Source organism: Elephas maximus, chromosome 8 (assembly GCF_024166365.1).
Source record: "Elephas maximus indicus isolate mEleMax1 chromosome 8, mEleMax1 primary haplotype, whole genome shotgun sequence".
Classification (NCBI taxonomy): domain Eukaryota; kingdom Metazoa; phylum Chordata; class Mammalia; order Proboscidea; family Elephantidae; genus Elephas; species Elephas maximus.
In genome coordinates this window covers 94,947,856-94,962,903 of record NC_064826.1, presented here as the reverse complement: position 1 = coordinate 94,962,903, position 15,048 = coordinate 94,947,856, and positions in this window count along the sequence as shown.

Genomic DNA, 15,048 nt, shown 5'->3' with positions numbered 1-15,048 from the left:
ATAGAAGATACAGAAACACATGTAAATTGATTAAAGTAATTAAAAAAAAAAAAAAAAGAAGAAGACCAGCTTGTTCTGGGGGATCTTGGGACTGGGGCTAGGGGCTTGAAACTGGCAGCCTCTCCAGCCATCATTTTGCCTTGGCTCTGCCCTAGCTCCTCTTCAGCACACAGGCTCTCTCTACCCAGTAGGATAAGGCCCTTACGTTTCTAATTTCATGAGCCAAAGACAAAAGAACATTCTCCACTGGCTCAGTCCAGTCTAAATCATCCCAGGGAAGGCCTCTGATTGGCCCAGTTTGACTTACAAGTCCATATGTTAACCAAAGACTCTGGTCAGGGGATGGAACACCCTGAGTGTCCAGGCCTGGATCTTCTGCCCACCCTTAGAGTCCAGAGAGGAGTGGAGTGGGGATAAAGCCATGGAGGACAACCAAAAACAACAGCCACCACACACCAATACAATATCCATCATATGCATTGCAGTGTCTCATTCTTAGTACAGGATTTGATTGAAGAAGGAAAGGACAGTGAGTTTCTGATGCATTAAAGAGAGTAAGTAAAAGAGGGGAGATAACTGATGGGAACAGCTAAGGACATCAAAGGAGAATTTCTTCCACTCCACCCGCATTCTTCCACAGATTCTGCTCTGCCCCCTAAATTCATCAGTGGAGAAGGGCAGCCAATGGCACAGACCTGGGTCTCTCTGTGTCTGACACGAACAGTGAGTGTGAGAGTAAGGAGGCCATGTTTCCATCTCTAACCCATCACACAGGGCTGAGCCTGGAGCTGCAGAACCTTTTCTTCATGTCATCATTTAGCCAAATTGTGGAATCAAATCATCTTACTTTAACCTGACAGGTTTTGAAGTCTGACCAGGTCCTGCCTCAGCTTTTATTTATAGCTGAGTCCATGGATGATGCAAATATATACTAACCTAAAGGCTGGGGTTTCAAGTCCACTCAGAGGCAATTTGGAAAAAAAGCCTCGTGACCTATGTCCAAAAAATCAGCCATTGAAAACCCTGTGGAGCACAGTTCTACTCTGACACACATGGGGTTACCATGAGTTGGAGTCAACTCAACAGCAATGGATTCATAGCCTATAAGCATACATATTTTCTGCTTATACATTATCAACTCAGATTCTCTCAAATGGTGCTTTGTCATTTTTTTCTTGAATTCTTTCCTACTAATGTCTTTGAATCTGTTTTACTTGACAGAAACACATACCTGGGGTAGACGAGGTTGATATAAGTTATCACTGTTGGTGGGCTATCTGACAGGATGTCAGAAGAAAGGTCTAGAAATGGTCCTTTTTTCATTCCAAATACACGCCAGGAAATATGCAAACATTTTATGCCTATTTAGAGCTCTGATGACACAGTGGTTAAGAGCTCAGCTGCTAACCAAAAGTGCAGCAGTTTGAATCCACTAGCAGCTCGTTGGAAGCCTATGGGGCAGTTCTACTTTGTCGTATGGGATCACTGTGAGTTAGAATCGATTCGACGGTATCAGGTTTGGTTTTTGGTTTATTCAGTTTAATCCTCAGAACACCCTGAGTGCTAGATATTGTGATCTAAGTTCCATAGATCAGGAAACAGACCAATCCCCTCATTAGAGTTCCACACACCTTATTTGCATGGTCCCACCCCCACAAGGGTGCCATGCACCTTATTTACATTATTAGCAAGCTATCCAATCCCCTTGGTAAGCCACCACAAGCACTTCATTTCCATCATCTCACCCACTCATTTGTTGGGAGTTACAAAGAAATGGCTAGAAGCACCATATTAATTCACTACACTGCCAGCTTATGGGGCAGAGCATTTAGGAAAATAGCTTTGATGCCCAAATGACAAACTCCAACTCATACAGGGAGAGGTAGTCTACAGGCAAGAAGTCTCAATTTTACTGACCTCAAAACCATATTTCTCTTGATAATTATACAAACACAGTTTTTACTGGAGGAAAAGAAATAATTTTTTCCTCAGAGCAACACTTCTGTTCAACTTGTAAAGAAGTTTAAAATGACAAATATTCCTTTATTACTTCATGAGTAAGCCATTGCAAAGATCTCAGGAAGACATTAGTTAAACTCATGAAGATAACATGATAAATATATTTGGGGATTTACCTGTTAAAAGAGCCTCTCTCGTATCCCAATCCCAATACTTTTCAAACCTCACAAAAAGTAAAAGTCAACTTTGCCAACTTCACGGTGAAAACCAATTGTTCCTATTGTTCACGAGTTCCCAGCCTTCAGAATCTGTCAGCTCAGTAATAATACAATTTTTCCTGAGAAACATTTCCAAAATGTAGGCCCCAGAATATATATCTGGAAGTTTCCTCAGAAGAGATGGCAATCAAGTAAGCCAGCCTCATAGATTTCTAAGGTTTTCTTTAAGTCTTTCTAGAACAAAACAGAAATAAAATATATAAACAGTTTTTTAGTAAAATCGGTGACTACTTGTACATTTTGTCTATGGAAACAAGTAGTTCAATCAAATCAAAAGTCACAGGTGAAGAGAAAAGAACATGGTAGCATAAGGACAAGGCTTCAACAAGTGGCCTGTAAGTGATTCTTTCAGTGGTTAAGTATTTGGGCAAGTGCGGCCTCTCCACCGGGTTCAAAATGTCTGAATTCACAGCTCTTGCTTGGTTTTTGTTCATCTTAATTTGGGACACCTGACCGGGTCACACACAAATGCTTTAGAAAGGGTTACTGGCAAAAGCTTACTCAGTTGAGAGATTTTCATGATCTCTTCCACAGACCAAAGAATTTCTCCCTTAATGCTAAAATGAAAACATTGCCTTAACAGCCTCCAGGCATCCCCCTCGTCCAGATTTATCCCAAAAGAAACCACAAAATCAGCTAAATGCTTTTATTGACATCTGTCTGTGTTTCCATTGTATTTTTTTCCTTTGAACAAAGGATGCTTGAGTGTAGACATGCAGCCTTTTTATAAGCCGTATACATGTTAAACCCAACACACAAAGGACCCTAAGTAATGATTTCCTTCTATCATCATAGACTGAGGGGAGGGATGGGAGAGGAAGGGCTGTGGCCTGGAGCATGGCGATGGGCAGTGGTAGTTCTGAAACCAAACATGGAAGCCAAAATGGGTCATTCTGAGATGGTTTGTCTTAATTTTTTAGTGTTGTTATAACAAAAATACCATAAGTGGATGGCTTTAACAAACATAAATTTATTTTCTCACAGTTTAGGAGGCTAGAAGTCCTAATTCAGGGCACCAGCTCTAGAAGACTTTCTATTTCTGTTGGCTCTGGGGGAAAGGTCCTTATCTCTTTTCAGCTTCTGTGCCTCAGTTTCTTGGTGATCTTCATGTGGCATAGTATCTATCTTCCCCTACTTGTGCTTCCTTGCTCCTGTGCCTAGTCTGCTCTTTTCTTATCTCAAAAGTGAATGGCTTAAAACACACCCTATGCTAATATGGTCTCATTAGCATAACAAAGAAACTCCTATTTCCAAATGGGATTACATCCACACCCATTGCCATGGAGTTGATTCTGACTTATAGCAACCCTGTAGGATAGAGTAGAACTGCCCCACAGGGTTTCCAAGGTTGTAAATCTTTACTGAAACACGCTGCCACATCTTTCTCCAGTGGAGTGGCTTGTGGGCTGCCACTGCTGGCTGACCTTTCAGTTCACAGCCTACGGCTTTAACCACTGCACCACCAGGGCTCCCTTCCACAAATATAGGGGTTAGGATTTACAACATATATTCATGGGGGACACAATTCAGTCCATAAACAGATGGGATGACCCATCTGTACATCTGTGTCCTGTATGTACACATGTAGAGACAAATCCAGAGGTAGGAGAGAGCAGAAGAGGCAAGTCAAGCCAGGACAAACAAGCAAGCCTTGGGGGGCATCCAAGAGTGGGGAGTGTGCCTCTGGGTGGATTAGAAGGATTGAAGGGTGTGAGAAGCCTTGCTCAGAGGAAACTGCTGGCCAGGCAGGTGTGGCCCCAGGTGTTCTGTGAGCAGTATCTGTCTAGCCTTACTTATTGCTCCTTTTACACACACACACACAACACATCAGCTACCAGTGAGTCGACTCTGACTCACGGTGACCCATGTGTGTCAAAGTAGAACTGTGCTCCACAGGGTTTTCGATGATTGATTTTTTGGAAGTAGATCACCAGGCCTGTTTTCCAAGGTACCTCTGGGTGGACTTGAGCCTCCAACCTTTCAGTTAGCAGCCAAGCACATGAACCATTTGCGCCACCCAGGACTTCATCATTCCTTTTTCAAACAGAAAATAATGTCCAAAGAAACCTTTCTAGTCACTTTACAATTCTGAAATAAATGGAAAGCAGCTCTCACCCTCACCTTCCTCTCCAGGAGCAAAGAGGCTAACAATTGCCAACAAGAGAAACACTTGGTAAGTGCCAAGAAACACCCATAACAGGAGGAAATCAACCCTTGGAAAGACAGTCAAGGAAATGCGAGAGAAAACCCACTTATTTATTTGAGTACCTACCCCCTTCTCCTGTGTCACAGTTCATTCCAGCGCTGGCATCCCATCCTGGCCGGCAAACAATTTCTTCTCTACAGTTTCCAGCCTAATTTGTAGGCAAATCTCTCCTTTCCTTCCACGTGAAACACAATCCCCTTCTGTGATGAGAGGGAATTTGTTCCATCGTATGCACCAATTAGTGACGGTGAGTCCCCGTCTTGGTCCCCCTGCTGCTCACTGGAACATCCCAGAGAGGGAACAGTGTCTCGTCCAGGATCCCCCTCAAGATCCCCGTCCGTGGTTGGAGCACTGAGTGTGGGAAGCTGACAAGAATCAGGATGGCACCCGTAGTGTGGAGAAAGTCATGGTTGAGTTGTTCTGTACAAACCACATGCTTCCACGCCATACCCAGTGTTTCCTTACCATCTGAAATTACATCAAGCTGGAATTTGGTTTGAATTAGAAGGGAGGGGTCTTTCTGAGGGAAGGGGCCCCTGAGCCAGCACTGGATGAGTTAGGGCCACCCACTGGGAGAGCGTGTCTGAAAATTGTACTCATGCGGCCAAGTTGCCTCTCTACGTACTCGGCAAACAAAGCTCCAAAGTCATGCTAAGCTCTGCTTTCCTACAGGCCCACTTCTCCACTTAATGACGCTCACTTCATTATCAAATGAAGTGCTGCCTGCTCTTGTGCCAACCCCACAATCTGTTGGGGATCAGACTGTTGGGTTTTCACTAGCTAATTTCTGGGTGTAGATTGCTAGGCCTTTTTTCCTAGTCTGAAAACTCCACTGAAGTCTGCTGAGCAACATAGCAACATACACACCTCCACTGACGGACAGCTGGTGGCTGTACATAAGGTGCACTGGGCAGGAGTCAAAGCCGGGTCTCTGCCTGGAAGGCGAGGATTCTACAGCTGAACTACCACTGCCCCGCAGTAATTGCACGATTGTCTGTGGAATTCTTTGATTAAGCTCTATTTACTCCACTTGACTGAGCTTTCTGAGGGCACAGGTGGTGTTTTTTTTCTAGCTTACCATTGAGTCCTCACCACTAAGAGTAGAGCCTGGCACATAGCAGGCGAAAGAAATTTGTGGAAAGACTGGATGGATAAATAAATGAGTGCAGAAGGTATGAAACAGCATTCTGGGATGTGTGAGGTATTCAGTGTGATGGAAAAAAGGGAGCGTGTGGTGGGCAGGGGATACACTGAGAGGAAGCCAGAGAAGGCGACGCTGGGAAGCAACCGGGGTCCACGGAAGCTAAGAATTTGGTACTGGAAGCTGTGGGGATCCACTGAAGAGCCCTGAGCAGGGGAGTGGCTGCCAGGAAAACCTAAAACACAGAAGATGTGTAGTGTGCTTAAGTGTCTGGGTCCTTGGAGAACTGTAAGATGGGAGAGTTGGATCTTTAACTGACACAAGGGTAGGAAATATTGTGGTTTAGCAATCCAATTGAGTTTGCTCAGCAGGCAGTAAATGCAATTTGCTGTGAACCATAATTATATATGAGTTTGATTTTTCACTCCCCAAATGTCTCCAGAAGAGTCAATTATACTCTGATTTAAAAAAAGAGAGAGAGAACATTTGAACTTGTACATTTTAAAGTCCTCTTACCTGCCTTTCTCATCTTATTTATCTTTTGTTGTACTTCAATTTGAAATAAATACTCCACATATGTACAAATTAAATGGATTTACTTTTCTTACACTGCGTGAAGCAGTCTTCAAGATTTGTTTTGCTTTGCTTATGTCTTAACCATACGGTCTTTGTGTGTTTTAATCATTATTTGGCAAGGGGTTTTCAGATGTAATTAAAAGCAGCTAATCACATCAAAAATTTAAATGCAACGTTTTACAAACCTGTGGTACATTACCAAAAAAATGTAAATAGTATCAATGGGAGAACAGAGCCAGGTTTCCTACTTGAGAATACAAACTGCATAAGAGGTCTGGAAATACAAACTGTTGAACAGAGGAAGCTCAAATCTGAAATTAGCTTTTTCAAGTCTTCTAAATATTTATACAGCAATAAAATACAGAGAGGCGTTTTAGAGGAACTCAGAGGTAACCACAGTAGCAAGTATGATTTTTGAAGTTTAATTTGCTGATAATGTAAGAAAGATTGTATTTACTTAAGGATATTAGGCAAAAGACGTGGTTTCACAGAAATATAATTTTACATTAAATAGGGATATGTCACTACACTTTCTTGACATTTGAAATGTAGGTTCTTCTTTGCTGATAAATGTTTAATGATTAAGTTTTAAAATATGAGTGAGGAAAAGAAGCAAAATAGTATTACTTGAGTGCCTACAATGTGTCAAGCAACATACCAAAAGATATACATATGTATGTATATACACATATACACATGCCTATATACACATATAAAAAAACATGTACATATACCTATATACACACATACGTATATGCATACACACACACCTGTTGAGATCGAGTCGATCCCGACTCATGGCGACCCCACAGGACAGAGTGGGACCGCTCCACAGAGTTTCCAAGGAGCAGCTGGTGGATTCCAACTGCCAAACTTTTTGGTTAGCAGCTGAGCTCTTAACCACTGTGCCACCAGGGATCCATATGTGCACACACACACACACACACACACACACATATATCAGAGAAGGACCTGACGACCTGCTACCATAAAGACTGCACCCTAGGAAACCCTATGGGGCAATTCTACCCTGTTGCATGATGTTGCTATGAGTTGGAATTGACTCGACAGTACACACCAACAACATACTGCATATATCTATTGAGATGTTTCAACAAACGGATGCAGTGCTGCAGGTGCTCACTCACCTATGCCAAGAAATTTGGAAGACAGTTACCTGGCCAACTGACTGGAAGAGATCCATATTTGTGCCCATTCCAAAAAAAGGTTATACAACAGAACGCAGACATTATCAAAAAATATCATTAATATCACATTGCAAGCCAAATTCTGCTGAAGATAATTCAAAAACGGTTGCAGCAGTACATTGACAGGGAACTGCCAGAAATTCAAGCAGGATTCAGAATAGGATATGGAATTAAGGACAGCATTGCTGATGTCAGATGGACCTTGGTTGAAAGCAGAGAATACGAAAAAGATGTTGTCTTCATTATCTAGTGCTACTATAACAGAAATACCACAAGTGGATGGTTTTAACAAGGAGAAATTTATTATCTCGTAATTTAGGAGGTTAGAAGTCTGAATTCAGGGTGCCAGCTCCAGGCGAAGGCTTTCTCTCTCTGTTGGTTCTGGGAGGAGGTTCTTTTCATCAATCTTCCCCTAGTCTAGGAGTTTTCAGCACAGGAACCCCAGGTCCAAAGGACTCACTGTGCTCCTAGCACTACTTTCTTCATAGTATGAGGTCCCCATGTCTCTCTGCTTGCTTCTCTTTTATATCTCAAAAGGGAGTGACTTAAGACACAGTCTAGTCTTGTAGATTGAGTCCCACCTCATTAACATAACTGCAGCTAGTCCCACCTCATTAACATCATAGAAGTAGGATTTACAACACATTAGGAAAATCACATCAGATGATAAAATGGTGGACAATCACACAATACTGGGAATCATGGCCTAGCCAATTTGACACACATTTTTGGAGTACACAATTCAATCTATGACAGATGTTTACCTGTGTTTTATTGAGTATGTAAAGGCATTTCACTATGGGGGTCATAATAAATTATGACATTGGGAAGAATGGAAATTGCAGAGCCTTTCACTGTGCTCATGCAGAACCTGTACATAGGCCAAAATGCAGTCATTTGAACAGAATAAGGGAATACTGCATGGCTTAAAACAAGAAAAGGTATGTTGTAGGGTTTTATTCTTTCACTATACTTATTCAGTTGGTATGCTGAGCAACTAATCCAAGAAACTGGACTATATAAAGAAGAATCACAGGGTATCAGGATTAGATGAAGATTCATTAACAACCTGTGATTTGCAGATAACACAACCTTGCTTGCTGAAAATGAAGAGGACTTAAAGCACTTACTGATGAAGATCAAACACCACAGTTTTCAGTATGGATTACGCCTCAACATAAAGAAAACAAAAACCCTCACAACTGTACCAATAAGCAACGTCATGATAAGCAGAGAAAAGATTGAAGTTGTCAAGATTTCATTTTATTTGGATCCATAATCAACACTCATGGAAGCAGCAGTCAAGAAATCAAATGACATAGTGCATTGGGGAAATCTGCTGCAAAAGACCACTTAAAAGTGTTGAAAAGCAAAAATGTCACTTTGAGGACTAAGACGCACCTGACCCAAGTCATGGTATTTTCAATTGCTTCATATGCATGTGAAAGCTGGACAATGAACAAGGAAGACCAAAGAAGAACTGATGCCTTTGAATTATGGTGTTGGCAGAGAATATTGAATATACCGTGGACTGCCAAAAGAATGAACAAATTTGTCTTGGAAGTACAGCCAGAGTGCTCCTTAGAAGCAAGGATGACAAGATTTCATCTCACGTACTTTGGACATGTTACCAGGATAGACCATTCCCTGGAGAAGGAGACCATGCTTGGTGAGATAGAGGGATAATGAAAAAGAGGAAGATCCTCAACAAGATGGATTGACACAGTGGGCTCAAACATAGCAACAACTGTGAGGATGGCCCAGGACCAGGCACTGTTTTGTTCTGTTGTACATATGTAGATAGGATCGCTATGAGTTGGAACCTACTCAAGGGCACCTAACAACAACAACAAATATGTATGTATAACCAAACTAAACCAAACCAAACCCAGTGCCTTTGAGTTGATTCTGACTCATAGCGACCACTACGCCACCAGGGTTTCCATATATATGTGTGTGTGTGTGTGTGTGTATATATATATACATATATATTTAGTTCTATTTTTTTTTTTTTTATTTAGTTGGCACAACAACTGGATGAGATGGGTGGATATTATACTCACTTTACATATACTAGGAGTTCCCGGGTGGCACAAACTTTTAACTAGCTTGGATGCTAACTGAAAGGATGGAAGTTCCAGCCCACCCAGAGGTGCCTCTGAAGAAAGGTCTGATGTTCTACTTCAAAAAAATCAACCATTGAAAACCATATGGAGCACAGTTCTACTCTGACACACATCGACTGCAACTGGTTACATATGCTAAGAACTGCGGTTCAGAAAGAGGGGGACACTTCCCAGGATCACACGGCAAGCAAGTTGCAGAGCCAGGATTCCAGCCTGAGTCTCTCTGACCCCTAAGACCCTGTGCCCTTTTCCACTGTCATTGGAATTAAAAAGTAAATAAATAACAAGAGAAAGACTAATCCTTGAACCATTTCCTAAATGAGAGCTTACACATTAAGTATTTTAGCAAGAACCAACAAGGACCCGTCGGCAGGATTTAGAGTAGTTATGTAAATGACGTTCTTTGGAGTCTACACTAACTCCCTAATTCATTCAAAATGTACCTTCTCCCTGTTTGTGTTTTTGCCACTGTACAGCCTTTAATAAACTGAGTCCAAGAGGCCAGAATTTATTTTCTTTTTTGTGTACAGAGTCTGTTCAACAGTTTGCACAAATGAGCACTCAGCAAGGCCCTGGATGAGGACAACATTTCAGTTCAAGCAGAGTTCACCTCTTACCTTTCCTTGGATGACCTTTTCTGCCCCCACCCCTGGCCAATTTGGGGGGTTCTTTTCTGCTGGCTCGTGGCACTCCGGGCACGCCACTGTGAACATGTGTCACATTGCATTTTTGCCTCCATCTTCTGAGGCAAGGAAGAATATTTTTTCATTTCCTTTCCAAATGTTTGTTGCTAGTATACAGAAATATTGACTCATTATATTGACTTTGTCTCCTGTGACTTGCTAAATTTACTTATTAATCCAAGTAGCTTTTTTGAAGATTCTATTGCTTGTAAGTGAAGATAGTTTTATTTCTTCCATTCCAATTTATGTCTTTTTTTTTTTTTTTTCCTTATTGAGCAGGCATATTCTTGCCTGGCTCCCAATCTTAGAAAAATATCTTTCACCATTAAGTATGATTTAAAAAAAAAAAAAAATGCCATTGAGTCAATTCCGACTCACAGAGACTCCAGAACTGTGCTTCATAGGGTTTTCAATGGCTGATTTTTTGGAAGTAGACAACCAAGCCTTTCTTTCAAGGTACCTTTGCATGGACTCAAATGTCCAACCTTCAAATAGCAGCTAAGTGCCTTAATGGTTTGTTGTAGGTTTTTTATAGATTCTTTTTAGCAAGTTAAAACAGTTCCCTTCTATTCCCAGTTTGCCAAGGGGTTTTAACCAATAATAGATATTGAATTTTATCAAATGCTTCAACTACATCATACTGTTTTCCTGCTTTATTCTATTACTGTGGTATATTACTTTTATTGATTTAAAAATGTTAAACCAACCTTGCATTCAGAGGATAAATCCTTCTTGGTTACGATGTATTATCCTTCTCATATGTTGCTGGATTCTATTTGCTAACATTTTGGTCAGGATTTTTTCATCTGCATGCATGAGGGATGTTGGTCTCTAGGTTTGTTTTTTTTTTAAATAATATTTTTGACTGGTTTGGTATCAAGACAATTCACGCTTCAAAAAATTAGCTGGAATGATTCTCTCCTTTGTTTTCTGAAAATATGCGTAGGGTTGATATTCCTTCATTAAATGTTTGGTAGAATTTACCAGGGAATTCTCTAAGAATGTTTTTCATTATGAGTTCAATTTTTTAATAGGTATTGGGGTATTAGTTTTTTTTTTTTTTTTATTGGGGTATTCAGATTTTTTATTTTTTCTTATGTCAGTTTTTGTAATTTGTATTTTTCAAGGCCTATGTCCATTCATTTAAGTTGTCAAGTTTATGGACAGAGGATAGGTAGTCCATAATATTCCCTTACTATATCGTTTTAGTATCTGTATCTATAGGACCTGTAGTCGTGTTCCCTCTTTTATTCCTGATGTTGGCTATTCGTGTCTTTTTCTTGATTAATCATTTATCAATTTTATTGATTTTAAAAAAAATAATAGCTTTTGGTTAAAAGTAAAATGAGGAATAAGATATACCATGTAAACACTAATCATTGATTTCTTTATTGTTTTATATTTCATTTATTTCTGCTGTTATTATTTTCCTCCCTTTATTTTTTTACTTAGGGTTTAATCTACTATTCCTTTTCTAGTTGCTTAAAGTAGAAGCTTAGCTCATTGACTTTAGAGTTTTTTTCTTTTCTTTTCTAATATAAGCATTTAAATCTATAATTTCAAACTAAGCATATTAGATTTCTTCTTTGACTCGTGTTATTTAGAAGTGTGTTGTTTAATTTCTAAATATTTGAGGATTTTCCAATTATATTTTTACTACTGATTTCCAATATGATTCCACTGTCATCAGAGAACATACACTGAATAATCAATACTTTTAAATTTACTGAGACTTATTTCATTGTCAAGTATATGGTCTACCTAGGTGAACATTCTATAGGCATTTAAAAATAATGTGCTTGCTGTCATTATTAAATGTGGTACTCTATACATGTCAATTGGATTGATGGGATTGTTCATGTGTTCTATATCTTTATTGATTTTCTGTTTGTTCTCTCAACCAAGTACAGAGAAATGATTGTTGGAATCTCTAACTATAATTGTGGATTTGTCTACAGTATTTTTATGTAAGCGATGCACGTCTTCTATGTTTGTTTGCCAACTTCTTCCTCCCCCAGTGAGGTATTTTCCTAAGTGCCACTTTGACAATTTTTTTTAACACGTTGCTGTAAAAATCAGCATAACTCTTGGGGGGAGAGGAGAGGCAGGGAGCATTTGGCAAGCAAACATAGAGAGTGTGCCTTATTTAAGTAAAAATGTAGTATTTCTTTTTCAGTTCTTTAAGTTTTTGCTTCATGTATTTTGAAGCTCTGTTAGTAGTGCATACACATTTAAGATTGTTATGTCTTCTTAACAAATTGTTCCTTTTATTATTAAATGCCCCTCTTTCTCTCTATTATTTCTTGTTTTGAAATCTACTTTCTCTGACGTCAACATAACCACTCTGGATTATATTTGATTAGTGTTAGCATGGTATATCTCATTCTCCATTTTAGTTTTAACCTGATTATGACTTTATATTTAAAGGTAGGCATCATTTAGTTAGATCTTGCTTCTTTATCCAGTCTGGCAAAAATTACATCAAATGTAACTATCAGTATGGTTAGGTTTAAGGCTACCCTGTTGGAACCTGTTTTGTATTTTTCCCATATTTTCTTTGTTCTTTTAATTTTCCCTTTCTCTATCTTCTTTTGGATTTGTTGAGTATTTCCTTGCATTCTATTTTATCTTCTATACTGGCTTCTGTACCTGTTTGTTTGCTTTTATTCAGTGGTTGCTGTGTTTTACAATATATATCTTGAACACATCACAGCCTGCCTTCAAATATACTTTCTATACAATGTAAGAATATTACCACAGCATACTTTCAATTACTCTTTATCTTTTCCACTATTGTGCATTTTTACTTCTACATATGTAACAAATACCAAAATATGTTATCATTTTTGCTACAGTTAATTTTCTTTTAAATAAATTTTAAAAATCAGAAAAAGTTTTCCTGTATTTACTCATATTTATCATTTCTGTCAGTCTTTATTCCTTTATGATGATATGAGATTCCATCTAGAATTATTTTCCTTCAGCCTGAAGAATATCTTTAAATATTTATTTTAAAACAAATCTGCTGACAATGAGCTCTCTCAGTTTGCAGATCCGAAAAAAAAAATTTTTTTATCTCAACTTCATTTTTGAAAGATATTTTCAATGAATATAGAACTCTGTTTACAGTATAATTCTTTCAGCACTTTAAAGATGGTGTTCCACTGTCTTCCGGCTTGCATTTCTTCCAATGAGAAGTTAGCAGTTTTCTGATTTTTATTTTCTGTATGTAATGTGTCTTTTTCACTGGCTGCCTTTAACATTTCCTCTTTATCACTGGTTTTTAGCAAAATGATTATGATATGCCCTGGTGTCTATATTGTTTGGGGTTTATTGAGAGCCTTGGATTTGTGGGCTTCCAATTTTTATCAAATTTGGAAAAATTTCACCCACTATTTCTTCTAATATTTTTTCTTACCTCCCTTTACCACCAACCTCCTTTGAGGACTCAAAATATAGGTACTGATTTTTCCACACAGGCCATATAGGTTCTGTTTCTTCTATTTTCAGACTTCTTTCTCTCTGAGCTTTGGTTTGGAAGGTTTCTATTGCTATGTCTTCATTGATCTTTTCTTCTGCAGTATCTAGTTTTCTGTTATGCCCCTCCTCCCAAGCGAATTTCTTAATTCATATGTTGTATTTTTCTCTAGAAATTCCATTTGATTCTTTTTGTATGTCTTCAATTTTTCTCTGCATTATTTTCATGTTTTCTTCTAAATCCTTGAGCTTATATGTAATAGTTATTTTAAAGCCCTTGTTTGCTAATTCCATTCTCTCTGTTATTTCCGTTGTTGTCGTTAGGTGCCGTTGAGTCAATTCCAACTCATAGTGACTCTGTGTACGACAGAAGGAAACACTGCCTGGTCCTGCACCATCCTCATAATCATTATTATGCTCGAGCCCATTATCACAGCTGCTGTGTCAATGCATCTTGTTGAGAGTCTTCCTCTTTTCCATGGACCCTCTACTTTACCAAGCATGATGTCCTTCTCCAGGGACTGATTCCTCCTGATAACATGTCCAAAGTATGTGAGATGTTGTCTTGCCATCCTGGCCTCTAATGACCATTCTGGTTGTACTTCTTCTAAGACGTATTTGTTTGCTCTTTTGGCAGTCCGTGGTATACTCAATATTCTTCACCAACACCACAATTCAAAGGTGTCAAATCTTTTTCGGTCTCTGTTATTTATTGTCCAGCTTTCACATGCATATGAGGCAACTGAAAACATCATGGCTTAGGTCAGCTACACTTTAGTCTTCAAGGTGACATCTTTGCTTTTTAACACTTTAAAGAGGTCTTTTGCAGCAGATTTGCCCAATGCAATGCATCTTGATTTCTTGACTGCTGCTTCCATGAGTATTGATTGTGGATCCAAGTAAAATGAAATCCTTGACAACTTCAATCTTTTCTCCATTTATCATAATGTTACTTAAGGGCCCAGTTGTGAGGATTTTTGTTTTCTTTATATTGAGGTGTAATCCATACTGAAGGCTGTGGTCTTTGGTCTTCATCAGGAAGCACTTCAAGTCCTCTTCACTTTCAGCAAGCAAGGTTGTATCATCTGCATATTGCAGGTTGTTAATGAGTCTTCCTCCAATCCCGATGCCCCGTTCTTCTTCATATAGTTCAGCTTCTCGGATTATTTACTTAGCATACAGATTGAATAAGTATGCTGAAAGGATACAATCCTGACACACACCTTTCCTGACTGTAAACCGTGCAGTATCCCCTTGTTCTGTTTGAATGACTGCCTCTTGATCTATGTGCAGGTTCCTCATGAACACAATTAAGTGTTCTGGAATTCCTATTCTTTGCAATATTATCTGTAATTTGTTATGATCCACACAGTCAAATGCCTTTGCATAGTCAA